At 37.5% G+C, this 15,071-nt stretch overlaps 1 long non-coding RNA gene across 2 annotated transcripts in view; it reads left to right on the plus strand.

Annotated features, from left to right (window-relative positions):
* LOC102120384 (uncharacterized) overlaps positions 1–15,071 on the plus strand; it is a 78,417-nt gene that overhangs the window by 12,951 nt on the left and 50,395 nt on the right. For both annotated transcript variants that reach the window (XR_006698351.3, XR_010587048.1), the window contains exons 3-4: positions 4,943–5,022; positions 12,950–13,111. This is a non-coding gene — a long non-coding RNA (uncharacterized lncRNA). The remainder of the gene's footprint in view (positions 1–4,942; positions 5,023–12,949; positions 13,112–15,071) is intronic.

The following is a 15,071-nucleotide window of genomic DNA, read 5'->3' on the forward strand; positions in this document are numbered from 1 at the left end:
AGCCATGCATCTAATGATCATCAACACCAGAAGTGGCTGTAGCCATTTCAATATATGTGGATGTCATTGCCTTTAGTGTTTTCCCTCCAAAAGGGAAAAAAAAAAACATTGGGAAGAAAAAGCAGTTTACTCAATGTAAACTGGTGACTGAGCTCCCATCAGGGTGATTACTTTGGTGGTTCTCTTCTGGCAGGCATGTAAGCTCTTAGCAGTGCAGGGGCACTGAGCCCCCAAGTATGCTGCTGCCCTTCATAAGATGGCCAGGAAGGCTGGCATGGATTTGAATACAACAGTTGTCATTGTAGATTATGTCATGGGAGATGTTATTGACATTTATATTATATGCTCCTAAACAAGAAGCCATCCTGCCATGTACTATACAATTATGATCATTTAATTTGGTGTAATTAATAGATAACTCTTAGGACTGAGCTCTAGAAATATCTTTCTGGTCTCTTGTTACTTTATTCTATAAAATCTGGTATGTCAGCTGCCTTTACTGGTTAATGATTTATGTCTGTAAGCCACCTACGTGGATGGTATTCAAGATGTATTGTTTCACTGAAAGCAATGTTTAAAATAACTCTGGACATTTCTAATTCACACAGAAGATTACACTGAAATTGTGCTTCTTATAAATCATAAAGTTATTTCGCACAATCCATTATCCACCTTTTGCATCTTGCCTTGATTTGGTTCCAACTGATGGATTTTGCTGCAAGTGATACATTCTATGTGTCACAAGACAAAGAGAAATTAAGTTAATAAATACTTTTGTTAACACTTCAGTTTGAAAAGCTAAATGTTGAAGGCAAGTGTCATACTTTTCCTTGGAGCTGTTTCTTTAGCACCATCTTTAGCTCTCAGTGAAATGCAAGAGGTGGAAAATCCAACCTATGAAATCCAAACACAGTTCTTACTGGTCATGGATATTTGCAATATTGATACGAGCTGTCAGGTACACAAAACACTAATTTGTTTGCGTGTAGACACAAGAGTCCTGCTAATTAATTTATCTTTCTAAAGCCATTGTCATCCTTCACAGGGGCCTGCTAAATGTGCTGTTTATGCAGAAGGTTTATATTTACGATTTGTGAAAATTGTTCTGGAGATAACATTGTAGAGTTGTTCTATTGCTGTGTAGATAGTGTATTTTGAGTTTATCTTTATCTTTCTTCTAAAAAGAGGTTCTTGTTTTTACACTACCGACATAGTAACTGGATGAGTGATTTCACTGCCATAGCTGCCTGTTGGTTTATTTTAAATACGGTATTCGTTAGCATGTGGCAGAGTTCTGCTTTAATGATCACAATGTGATGACAAAAATGCTAAATCATATCCAATGGAATTACAACATGGGCCCATTTTTGCCTTATGGAAAGGAAAATAACCCTCAGAGATTTTAATTTGCTCATAAAAAGCAAATGTGGAAACAGTAACACCTTAAACAGAGAGAAGAAGTAGAACCTGCCTGGGAATGTAGAATTTAATAGCTGAAATTCTATTTCCTGTTGTGATAGTAACTGAAGACAACATAAAATATACTTGTCAAAATAATAACACTCTTTAAAATTCCATATTGCTGGCTTAAGGATGGAGCAGTTTCAGCTTTAATTTTTGGTAGGGAACTTGCTTTTTGACTTTGAGTGCTGTCGACAGGCAATCCACAGCAATCAGTCAATGCAGTGTAGCAGAAAATATCCTCGGTAGCGATAATGGCTTGATAAGGTGATATGCAGTTTTTATGAATGGCTGTATCCAAGCAGCATCAGGTGATGCTATGGTGGCTTAGAAATTGTCAGGGACTTTTACCTGTTTTCCATAACTCTAGCCGTGTGCCCTCCTTTTTGAGGCAATACAGAGATCATCCTTTATAAAAAGGTCCTCTCCAGTGCTTTGGCACTTGGCCTGGGAAAACATGCCTACTTCAGGAATCCCTGGACACATGCCTCATGATTATAAGAGAGAACACTACAAAACTCATGTATTTTCAGGAAATATATTGATAATGTTTATTCTTAACTTTGGCTTGATAGGAAGCATCATTCTTTACTAGACATAAACTACTAGCACCTTCGAAATATAGTAAATCACTTTGCAAGAGCAAGAAGAGATTATATCTACGTGTTTATAACAACCCTATGAAACAGATACTGTCAGTATCCTACTTTAAAGATGAAGCAATTTCCTCCTTTTGTAGAGAGCTACAAAAAAAAAAAAAAAAAAGAAAGATGAAGAAACTTGAGTATAGGGAAGTCAGGTGAGTTGCCTAGGGTCTAGAGCCTATACTTTAAATCACCAGGCTTCACTTTGCATCATGTTTCTAAAGCCCTAACAACATGCTTATTGTTACCAGAGAATTGATGAATATTATGAAAATGAGGTAGGACACTGGCAGGACTTTTTTTCTGGTCACAACCCTGCTGACCAAAACAGGATCTGATCCAGACAGGATAAAGTGAAGAAACTGGCAGGAACCAGCAGATGGCAACAAAAGCCATCCCTAGCTGCCCTCATTGCTTATTGGCGTAAGATACTCCCACCAGTGCCATCACAATGACTGAAAAGTGACCACTCATTTCCATGGCAATGACTCAGAAGTTACCACCCCTTTCTAGAAAGTTCTAATTTACCCATTCCTCAATTTACATTGACCCACTCCTTAATTTGCATGTAATTGAAATTGGGTTTACATGAATATAAATACAACTGACAGGAACCCATGCATTGCTGACTCTGGACACACTGCCTATGTGTTAGCCCTGCTCTGCAACTGTTCAATAAAAGATTGCTGTCTAACACCACTGGCTTTCCCTTGAATTCTTTCCTGAGAGAAGCTAAGAACCCTCCTGGGTTAAGCCCCAGTGTTGGGGCTTCTCTGTCCTGCATCAAAAGGAAATGCTCAGAGAGCTTAGAAAATTTATAACTGGGGGTCCTACCCTGTTCTGAAGGGGATGAGGATGGTCTTTCAGCAGAAGTGATGTTGAAATCGAGACCTTCAGGGTGAATATAATTTGTTCTGGAAAAAAATAAAAGGTTTCCATTAGAAAAGACTACACTACACATTTTAACCCCTGGAGGGATATGCTGTTGTGATGCAGGAACCGAGAAGTCCAGAATGGTGACCTGCAGAGAAAGGAGGGTGGGAGATGAGCCTGGAGAGATAGGCGGGAGCCAGAGGGGAGAGAACTTCAAAGGTCATGGTTCTAATTTTGTACTTTACTTTGAATACAAATAAAAAGTGACTAAAGAAAATTAAAAGCAGATGAATTATATGATCAGATGTGAGTTCCGAAGGGATCATTCTGGCTACAAAGTGATTGAGAGACAAGAGATGGAAATAAGGAGTCTACTGAAAGGCAATTGAGAGCTAGTGGCTTGGGCATGAGAAAGAACTGTGAGTAGTGTATTGATTAAATAAATTTTTAGGAGGTAGAACTGGCAAGATTTGATAGTAGAGGGAATATACAAGATTAGAGAAAAGTAGCTCCCAGTCTTGTACACTGTGCCAGGCTTATTACATTTAATAAAGTAATATTAAAGAGACATAAACCCATACACACTTCAAAATCTCTAACAGTTAGGAAATGACTAAGCAAACTCTTTGCTCTATTAAGTAATATATCATCATTAATTAATATGTTTATAACAGTTATAAGATATGCAAAAGATATATCATTTAATTTCAGGTAAATAATAAGTGTATGATGATAAAAGTGTAACAGTAGTCTGATTTAAAATATGCTGCAAACATAAAGTATCAAAATCCAATACATAGGGAAGGATCAGGAAAGAATTTATACCAGTTGCTGTAGTTGATACTGGCTTCATGAGTAATTTCTTCTTCTTTGCTTATTTATTTATTTATATTTATTTATTTTATTTATTTATTTTTATTTTTGAGACATTCTGTCACCCAGGCTGTAGTGTAGTGGCATGATCTCAGCTCACTGCAACTTCCATCTCCTGGGTTCAAGAGATTCTCCTGTCTCAGCCTCCCAAGTAGCTGGGATTACAGGCATATGCCACCACACCCAGCTAATTTTGTGTATTTTTGTCAGAGAAGGAGTTTCACCATGTTGGTCAGGCTGGTCTCAAACTCCTGACCTCAGATGATCATCACCATACCATATTTAATGACAGTATATTATACCAGTATATGGTACAAATTATCTAACCAACTTATTATTGGATAGATATGTTGGTTCCAATTTTTTTTGCTATTTTAAATAAGCTATAGTGAATAACCTTCCAGCTATACTTTTGTGTCTATTCTTGATGATTTCTGTAAGAGAGTTTTACATTTAAGTATTAATGCATCATAAGCACATTCAGTAAACATTTATGGAGCATGTGAAATGCACAATTTTGGGGAATCCTAAACATAAAAGACATCAAATTTTCTTGCAGAAAAGTCTCAATATAATAAGGGATCCAGAAAAATATTTACAAGTTAGAAAACTGAATTTTCGATTAAACAAATATTGGTTTCAACTGTCTGCATTTTAAAAAAAATCACAATAGCTTTTTTATTTGAATAAGATTTTATTAGGTGTGAAGTTTACTACAGGGTGACACTAATACATTTCTATTTGTTTGTGGACATGTTAATGAGCAGTTTCTTCTCTGATCTATTTTTAGTGAGTTATAACTGGAAAAATAGGTTTCATTTGACATTTTAAAAAATTAGATTACATTAAAATATAACCACAAAGCAGGATTTTTATTTAACACTCAAGTATTACATATGTTTTTATAACCACAGAGCCTGACAAGTGATTTGCTTTTTTGAAATCTGAACTCACATTACTGAACATAATGTGCATGTATGTGTGTAAATTTATGGACATATGAGGATGAAATAACTAATTTACAGAGTTAGGTTTACTTTCTGACCTAGTGTCTAACTGAAATTTCAGGTTCATATGTTTGTTTTTTTAAGAGATCGGTAAGAGGGAGGGACCAAGATGGCTGACCAGAAGCAGCTGCAGTTGGAGGCTCCCACCAAGAAGAAAGAAAAAGGTGAGTGAATCCTGCACTGTCAACTGAGGTATCCAGGTTTTCTCACTGGGACTGACTAGGTGGTTGGCATGACCCACAGAGAGCGAGGAAAAGGAGGGTAGAGCAATGGTCCACCTGGTAGCCACATGGGGCAAGGGAAGCTCCCACCTCCAGCCAAGGTAGGCAGTTAGTGATTCTGCTACCCCACCTTGGAAACCATGCTGATTCCAATGATCTTTGCAACCACAGGTCAGGAGATCCCCTCATGAGCCCACGCCACCAGAGCCTTGGGTCCCAAGTGCAGAACTGTGCAGATTCTCTATGGCTCCTCAGCTCAAGACTGTTTAAGGCTACCCAGTTCTCAGGGGGAGGGGCAACCATCATCACTGATGCCTAAGAAAATTGAGGAGACTGAGAAGTTTGGACCCAGGAGGAATTCCCCGTAATACAGCACAGCAGTTGTGGCAGATTGTGGCCAGATTGCCTCTTTAGGCTAGACCCTGATCCATCCCTGCTCAACGGGTAGGGCCTCCCTGCAGGAATTTCAGCAACTCCAGCCAGGGGTTTCCTGACAAAACTCTGATCTTTCTGGGATGGAGTGCCTGTGGGGAGGGGTAGCTGTGATCTCCAGAGATCAGCAGACTTAGTCTTTCCTCCTGCTGGCTCTGAGGAATCCAGACAGTCTGGACAAGTGGGATTTCCCCCAGTAGAGTGCACCCCCTCTGCCAAGGGGCAGCCAGAGTGCTTCATTAAGTGGGTCCCTGATCCCATGCCTCCTGACTGGGTGAGACCCCCCAACAGGGTCACCAGACACTTTATACAGTAGCACTTCTGCTGGTATCAGGTTGGTGCCCTTCTGGGACAGAGCTCCTAGAGGAAGGAGCAGACACCCATCTTTGTTGTTCTCCAGCCTCCTTGGGTGACACCTCCAGGTGTGAGAAGGACCCAGGTGAATAGGGTCTGGAGTGGACCCCCAGCAAACTGCAGTAGCCCTATGGAAGAGGGACTTGACTATTAAAAGAAAAATAAACAGAAGGCAACAAAAACAACAGGGTCAAAAAATAGTCCCCACAAAAACCCCATCCAAAGGTCAGCAGCCTCAAAGATCGAAGCTAGATAAACTCATGAAGATGAGAAAGAATCAATGAAAAGACTCTGCAAACTCAAAAAACCAGAGTGCCTCTTCTTATCTGAGTGATCACGACACCTCTCCAGCAAGGGCACAGAACTGGGAGGAGGCTGAGATGGATGAACTGGCAGAAGTAGGCTTCAGGAGGTGGGTAATAACGAAGTTTGCTGAGCTGAAGGAGCATGTTCTAACCCAATGCGAAGAAGCTAACAATGATGATAAAACATTACAGGAACTGTTAACCAGAATAACCAGTTTGTAGAGGAACATAAATGACCTGATGGAACTGAAAAATACAACACAAGGACTTCACAATGCAACCACAAGTATCACTAGCTGAATAGACTAAGCAGAGGAAAGAATTTCAAAGCTTGAAGGCTGTCTTGCTCAAATAAGACAGTCAGACAAGACTAGAGAAAAAAGAATGAAAAGGAACAAACAAAACCTTGGAGAACTATGGAATTATGTAAAAATACCAAACTATGGCCGATTGGGGTACGTGAAAGAGACGGGGAGAATGAAACCAAGTTGGCAGGGAGAATGAAATCGAGTTGGAAAACATACTTCAGGATATCATCTTGGAGAACTTCCCCAACCTAACAAGACAGGCCAACATTCAAATTCAGGAAAATCCAGAGAAGCCCAGTAAGATACTCCATGAGAAGATTAGCCCCAAGACACATAATCATCAGATTCTGTAAGGTTGAAATGAAGGAAAAATGTTAAGGGCAGCCAGAGAGAAAGACCAGGTCACCTGCAAAGGGAAACCCAAATGCAAAAGGCATGAAATCGTAACAGTCTCTCAGACCACAGCACAAATTAGAACTCAAGATTAAGAAACTCACTCAGAACCACACAACTACATGGAAATTGAACAATCTGCTCCTGAACGACTCCTGGGTAAATAATGTAATTAAGGCAGAATCAAAAGTTCTTTGAAACCAATGAGAAAAAAGAGACAACATACCAGAATCTCTGGTATGCAGCTAATGCAGTGTTAAGAGGGAAATTTATAGCACTATGTGTCCACATCAAAAAACTAGAAAGATCTTAAATTTATACTCTAACCTCATAACTAAAAGAACTACAGAACCAAGAGCAAACAAACCCCAAAGATAGCAGTTGACAAGAAATAACCAAGGTCAGAGCAGAACTGAAGGAAATAGAGACATGAAAAATCCTTCAAAAAATCGATGAATCCAGGAGCTGTTCTTTTGAAAAAAATAAAATAAAATAAACTACTAGCTGGACTAATAAAGAAGAAAAGTGAGAAGAATCAAGTAGACACAATAAAAATTGATAAATAGGATATCACCACTGACTCCTGAAAACTAAACAACCATCAGAGAATAGTATAAACACCTCTATGCAGATAAACTAGAAAATCCAGAAGAAATGGATAAATTCCTGGACATATGCCTCCTCCCAAGATTGAACCGGGAAGAAGTCGAATTCCTGAATAGACCTATAACAAGTTCTGAAATTGAGGCAGTAATAAATAGCCTACCAACCAAAAAAAAAAAAAAAAAAAGCCCAGGACCAGATGGATTTACAGCTGAATTCTACCAGAGTTACAAAGAGGAGCTGTTACCATTTCTTCTGAAACTATTCCAAGAAATTGAAAACGGGGGACTCCTCCCTAGTTGAGGCCAGCATTATCCTGGTACCAAAACCTGGCAGAGATCAACCAAAAAAGAAAACTTCAGGACAATATTCCTGATGAACATCGATGCAAAAATCCTCAATAAAATAGTGGCAAACTGAATCCAGCAGCATATCAAAAAGCTTATCCAGCATGACAAGTCAGTTTCATCCCTGGGATGCAAGACTGGTTCAACATATGCAAATCAATAAATGTGATTCATCACATAAACAGAACTAAAGACAAAAACCATATCTCAATAGATGCAGAAAAGGCCTTTGAAAAAATTCAACATCCATTCATGTTAAAAACTCTCAATAAACTAGGTATTGATGGAGCATACCTCAAGATAATAAGAGCCATCTGTGACAAACCCACAGCCAATATCATACTGGATGAACAAAAGCTGGACACATTCCCCTTGAAAACTGGCACAAGGCAAAGATGCCCTTTCTTACCACTTCTATTCAACATAGGCATAAGTTCTGGCCAGGGCAATCAGGCAAGAGAAAGAAATAACGCATATTCAAATAGGAAGAGGGGAAATTAAACTGTCTGTGTTCGCAGATAACATGATCCTATATTTAGAAAACCCCATCATCTCAGCCCAAAAGCTTCTTAAGCTGATAAGCAACTTCAGCAAAGTCTCAGGATACAAAATCAGTTTGCAAAAATTACAAGCATTCCTATACGCCAACAATAGACAAGCAGAGAGCCAAATGAATGAATTCCCATTCACAATTGCTACAATGAGAATAAAATACCTATGAATACAGCTAACAAGGGACATGAAGGACCTCCTCAAGGGGAACTACAAACCACTGCTCGAGGAAATCAGAGAAGACATAAACATTCCATGCTCATGGTTGGAAAGAATCAATATCATGAAAATGGCCATACGGCCTAAAGTAATTTATAGATTCAATGCTATTTCCATTAAACTATCATTGACATTCTTCACAGAATTAGAAAAATCTACTTTCAAATTTATATGGAACCAAAAAAGAGCCTATATAGTCAAGGCAGTCCTAAGCAAAAAGAACAAAGCTGGAGGGATCACGGTACCTGACTTCAAACTATACTATAAGGCTACAGTAACCAAAACAGCATGGTACTGGTACAAGAAAAGACATATAGACCAATGGATCAGAAATAAGATCACACATCTATGAGCATCTGATCTTTGACAAACCTTATGAAAACAAGCAATAGGGAAAGGATTCCCTATGTAATAAATGGTTCTGGGAGAACTGGCTAGCCATATACAGAAAATTGAAACTGGACCCCTTCCTTACACCTTATACAAAACTTAACTCCAGATGGATTAATGGCTTAAATGTAAAACCCAAAACTATAAAAACCCAGAAGAACATCTAGGTAATACCATTTAGGACATAGGCACAGGCAAAGATTTCATGAAAAAAATGTCAAAAGCAATTGCAACAAAAGCAAAAATTGACAAGTGAGGTCTAATTAAAACTGAAGAACTTCTGCACAGCAAAAGAAACTGTCATCTGAGTGAACAGACAACCTATAGAATGGGAGAATTTTTTTTGCAATCTATCCATCTGACAATGGTTTAATATTAAGAGTCTACAAAGTACTTAAACAAATTTACAAGAAAAAAATAACCCCATTAAAAAGTGGGCAAAGGACATGAACAGACACTTCTCAAAAAAGACATTTATGTGGCCAAAAAACAGGAAAAAAAGCTCAACATCACTGATCATTAGAGAAATGCAAATCAAAACCACAATGAGATACCATCTCATGTCAGTCAGTATGGCAATTATTAAAAAGTCAAGAAACAACAGATGCTGGCAAGGCTGTGGAGAAATAGAAATGCTTTTACACTCTTGGTGGGAATGTAAATTAGTTCAACCATTGTGGAAGACAGTGTGGTGATTCCTCAAAAACCTAGGACCAGAAATACCATTTGACCCAGGAATCCAGTTACTGGGTGTATACCCAAAGAAATATAAATCATTTTATTATAAAGATACATGCATGCCTACATTCATTGCAGCATTATTCACAATAGCAAAGACATGGAATCAACCCAAATGCCCATCAATGGTAGGCTTGATAAAGAAAATGTGGTACCCATATACCACGGAATACTGTGCATCCATAAAAAGGAATGAGATCGTGCCCTTTGCAGGGACATGGATGGAGCTGGAAGCCATTATCTTCAGCAAACTAATGCAGAAACAGAAAACCAAACACCACATCTTCTCACTTATAAGTGGGAGCTGAACAGTGAGAATACATGGACACAGGGAGGGAAACAACACACAGTGGGACCCGTTTTGGGGCTGGGGAGAGCATCAGAAAAATAGCTAATGCATGCTGGGCTTAAATACCTAGATGCTGGATTGATAGGTGTAGCAAACCACCATGGCCCATGCTTACCTATGTACCAAACCTGCATGTCCTGCACTTGTATCTCGGAACTTAAAATTAAATTATTATTATTATTATTATTATTTTAAAGAGACTGAGGTCTGGGTATGTTGCCCAGGCTGGCCTGAAAGCACTCCTCTGACCTTAACTTCTTGAGCGGCTTGGACTACAAGTGCTTACCACCACGCCCGCTTTAATATTTCCTTAAATTAAGGATCCTCAGTAGTCCATTCTGGCTGGCTTATGCCCCATTAAAATCGCGGGGACAGGGAACTTTCAGCAAGTGTACTCTACTAGCTTCTTCCCATCCGTAAATATTCTGATAATGCCCCTGCTGGCGTTTCCTTCCCTCCTGGGCAACCACTGGTCTAGGGGAGCACCTGTTGACAGGCAGTGTCCTCTCCAGTGTGCCTGAATGAAAAAAAGGCTAAATGCCATCTCTTTTAGGTATATCTTTTGAAAATCATTTAAAGTGATTACTCTAAACAGTTACGATATTTCATAAACTAACATTAAAAAACTAGTTAAAAAATTAAAAATAAATTTTAAAAATAATTAATGGTATACATAGACATAAATTCTTTAAATAGAATTGGATTACAAATTCTTCCTTTGCTTAATTTAAAGGAAATAAATGTTTCTGAAGTGGTTTTAACCTAGATGTTTTATTAGTCCATCGTCACGGATTAATTTTAAATGTCTTTAGAAACAAATTTGTTAATTCATTATTCTGTACTTTACATTTCCTTTATTATAAGAAAAAATATGCTGAGAAAATGTTCATTGTGCTTTAAGTTAATGAATTGCACTGAAGGGTTATATTATTGGAGAGATGATTTTAGGTTAGTGCACATAATATTTTTTTCTTGATTGTCTTTTTTAAAAACGGCATTATTGACTGGGTGTGGTGGCTTACAACTGCAATCCCAACACTTTCGGAGGCTGAGGTGGGAGGATTTCTTGAGGCCAGGAGTTCAAGACCAGCTAGGACAACATAGGGAGACTCTGTCTCTACAAAAAATAGAAGTACAAAAATTATCTGAGCATGGTGGCTCACACCATTGATCCCAGCTACTTGGGAGGCTGAGTCAGGAGGACTGCTTGGACCTGGGAGGTCGATGCTGCAGTGAGCTCTGATTGTGCATTGCACTTCAGCCTCAGTGACTAAGAGAGACCTTGTCTCAAAAATCAAACAAACAAAAAGCTCCCCAGCATTATTGAGGTATAACTGACATGCAGTAAACTATACATATTTAAAGTGTACAGTTTGAAAAGTTTGGACAGATGTATACACTATTTCCTCTAGTGACTTTTAAAAAGAAAGTTTTAAATTTTGATAAGAGGTTCAATTTATTAATTCTTTCTTTCGTAGATTATGCTTTTAGTGTTGTATCTAAAAAATCATTGCCTAACTCAAAATCACAAAGACTTTATCCTATGTTTTCTTCTGGAAATGTAATAGTTTCAGGCTTTACATTTGGGTGTATGGTCCATTTTGATTAATTTTTGCATAAAGTGCAAGGTATGGATAAAAGTTCTTTTTTTTTCATGTGGATATTCAGTTGTTCTAGCAGTATTTTTAGAAAAAAAATCCTTTCTCCACTAAATTGCATTTACATCTTCGGGCAAAATCAGTTGACTATGGATTCTCTTTTGTGTTCCATTGATTTATTCATCATTGCAATGCAAATATTACACTGTCTTGATTAATGTAGCTTTATACTAAGTCCTGCAATCACATAAGTCATCTTTGTCCTTTTTTAACATTGTGTTTGGTCTTTGCATTTCAATATGAATTTTAGAATTGGATTGTTAATTTCTACAAAAAATGTTGATATTTTGTTTGAGATTGCCTGGAATCTGCAGATCTATTTTTAAAGAATTGACATCTTAACAGTATTGATTCTTTGGACCCTTGAACAATGTGTACCTCTCCATTTATTTAGATCTTTAATTTCCCTCAGAAATGTTTTGTAGTTTTCAGTGTACAGGACTTGCACATATTTTAATGGATTTTTCACCTTTTCACATTTTTATGTTATTGTTAATTATGTTGCTTTATGATTTCAGTATCTGATTATTTATTACTACTATATAGAAATACAGTTGCTTTCTGAATATTGACCTTGTGTCAGGCCTAAATCACTGCTAAACTCACTGGTTAGTTTAGCAGTATTTTTGTAGATTTTGTTGGATTTTCTGCATAAATGATCATGTTGCCTGTGAATAAAGTGTTATTTCTTTCCAATCTGAATGCCTTTTATTTTCTGTCTTGACTTATGACCTGGTTAGAACCTCCAGTACAATGTTTAATACAAATAGTTAAAGCAGTTATGTCAACAAGTATGCTTTTCTTGTTTCTGATCTTAAGCTAAAGCATTCTCATGTTTCATTATTAAGTATAATGCTAGCTGTAGAGTTTTTATCAGGTCGAGAAAGCTCCTTTCTATTCCTAATTTGCTAAGAATTTTTATCTTGAATGGATGTTTGGATTTTGTGAAATCTTTTAAAATGTCTGTTAAGATGAATATGTATTTTTTTGTTTTCAATCTGTTAATATGATGATTAATACTAATTGATTTTTCATCTTTTATTTTAAAATTTTAAATTATTTTTAATTGACAAATTAAAATTGTATAAATTTATGGTATACAATATGATGTTTCAAAATATATATGCATTGTGAAATGGATAAATCAAGATAATTAACGTATGCATTACTCACATACTTACCATTTATTTGTGTAGTCATTGAATTTTTTTCTTTTTTGTAGAGACAGCAGCTCCCTATATTGTACAGGCTGGCCTCAAGAGATCTCCCACCTCGGCCACCCAAATTATTGGGATTACAGGCATGAGTCACAATGCCTGGACTGTCATTGATTTTTGAATATTAAACTAATCTTCATGACTAGGATGAATCTCACTTGGTCATGGTATAGTATCCTTTTTATAGTTGTTTGATTTGCTTTTCAAAAATTTGTATTATAATTTTTGTATCTATGTTCATGAGGGATACTGGTCTATATTTTTATTGAAATATCTTTGTCAACATTTTGGTATCATGGTAATGCTTATATCAAAGACTTGGTAAGTATTCCCTCCTCTTTGATTTTCTGAGAGAGTTTTGTAGAATTGGTATTATTTCTTCCATAAGTATTTGGTAGAATTTACAGTGAAGACACCTTGGCCTGGAGATTTCTTTGTGGGAAGGTTTCTAGCTACAAATTTAATTTTTAAAATAAAGTCATGGCTATTCAGGTTATCTATTTCCTTTTTAGTAAACTTTGGTTACTTCTGTCTTTTAAGGAAATGTGTATATTGCATCTAGGTTGTCAAATTTATTGGCATGAGATCATATATATTTCCTTATTTTTCACCATCTGTAGAATCTTAGTTATATTATCTCTGTCACCCCCAGTATTGGTAATTTGTGTTTGCTCTCTTTTTTCCTACTCAGTTTGGCTAGAAGTTTACCAATTTTATTGATCTTCTTAGGAAATCAGCTTTGGGTTTCACTAATTTTCTCTTATATTTTGCTTTTTTCAACTTCATTGATTTCTGCTGTGATTTTTATATTTCCTTTTTTCTGCTTACTTTGGGTTTCATTTACTTTTCTTTTTCTAGTGTCTTAGAATGAAAACTGGAGGTCACTGACTTGAGATTTTCCTTCTTTTATAATAGAGGCCTTTGGATGCTATTTACCTCTAAATTTTACGTTAGCGGTGTGGAGGCAGAATAATGCCCCTCCCCAGAGGTGTCCATACTATAATTCCCAGAAGCTGTAAATATATTACCTTACATGTCAAAAGGGATTTTGCAGAAATGATTAAGTTGAGGATTTTGAAATGAGGAGAGTATTCTGGATTCTCTAGGTGATGCCAATTTAATCTCAAAAGTTCTTCTCGGCCGGGCGCGGTGGCTCAAGCCTGTAATCCCAGCACTTTGGGAGGCCGAGACGGGTGGATCACGAGGTCAGGAGATCGAGACCATCCTGGCGAACACCGTGAAACCCCGTCTCTACTAAAAAACACAAAAAACTAGCCGGGCGAGGTGGCGGGCGCCTGTAGTCCCAGCTACTCGGGAGGCTGAGGCAGGAGAATGGCGTGAACCCGGGAGGCGGAGCTTGCAGTGAGCTGAGAGATCCGACCACTGCACTCCAGCCCGGGCTACAGAGCGAGACTCCGTCTCAAAAAAAAAACAAAAAAAAAACAAAAAAAAAAACAAAAAAAAAAAGTTCTTCTCAGTGGGAGGCAGAAGGGTCAGAGTAAGAGGAGACGTGATGAAGGAAGCAGAGGTTGGAGTGGTGCAACTGCTGGTTTTCAAGATGGAAGAGAGACCCAAGATGAGACAATTGGGCAGCCTGTATAAGCTGGAAAAGACAAGGAAATGATTCTCACCTGGTACCCCTGGAAGGGACACAGCCCACTTGACACTTTGATTTTAACCCAGAGAGACTTCTAATCTCTAGAAATGTATGACAATAAATTCATGTAGTTTTAAGCCACTATATTTGTGATAATTTGTTAGAGCAGCAATAGGAAACTCATATATGTGGCATTGCCCAAATTTTGGTATGTTGTGTGTTTATCTTCAGTCAATTCAAAACACTTTTAAATTTCCCATTTGATTTCATCTGAATCCATTGATTATTTAGTAGTGGGTAGTTAGAGGGATTCTGTAGATTTTCCAGATATCTTTCTGTTATTGATTTCTTATCCAATTCCATTGTGGTCAGAGCACATATTTTGTATGTCTTGAATCCTTTTAAACTTATTGGGACTTGTTTTATGACCCAGAACATAATTTGTTTTGGTAAAACATCAAGTATACTTGAAAGGAATGTGTGTTCTTTTGTTGTTGGGTGGAATATTCTATGCATGTCAAGTTGGCTGA

The sequence above is a fragment of the Macaca fascicularis genome, chromosome 5 (assembly GCF_037993035.2).
Source record: "Macaca fascicularis isolate 582-1 chromosome 5, T2T-MFA8v1.1".
Taxonomy (NCBI): Eukaryota; Metazoa; Chordata; class Mammalia; order Primates; family Cercopithecidae; genus Macaca; species Macaca fascicularis.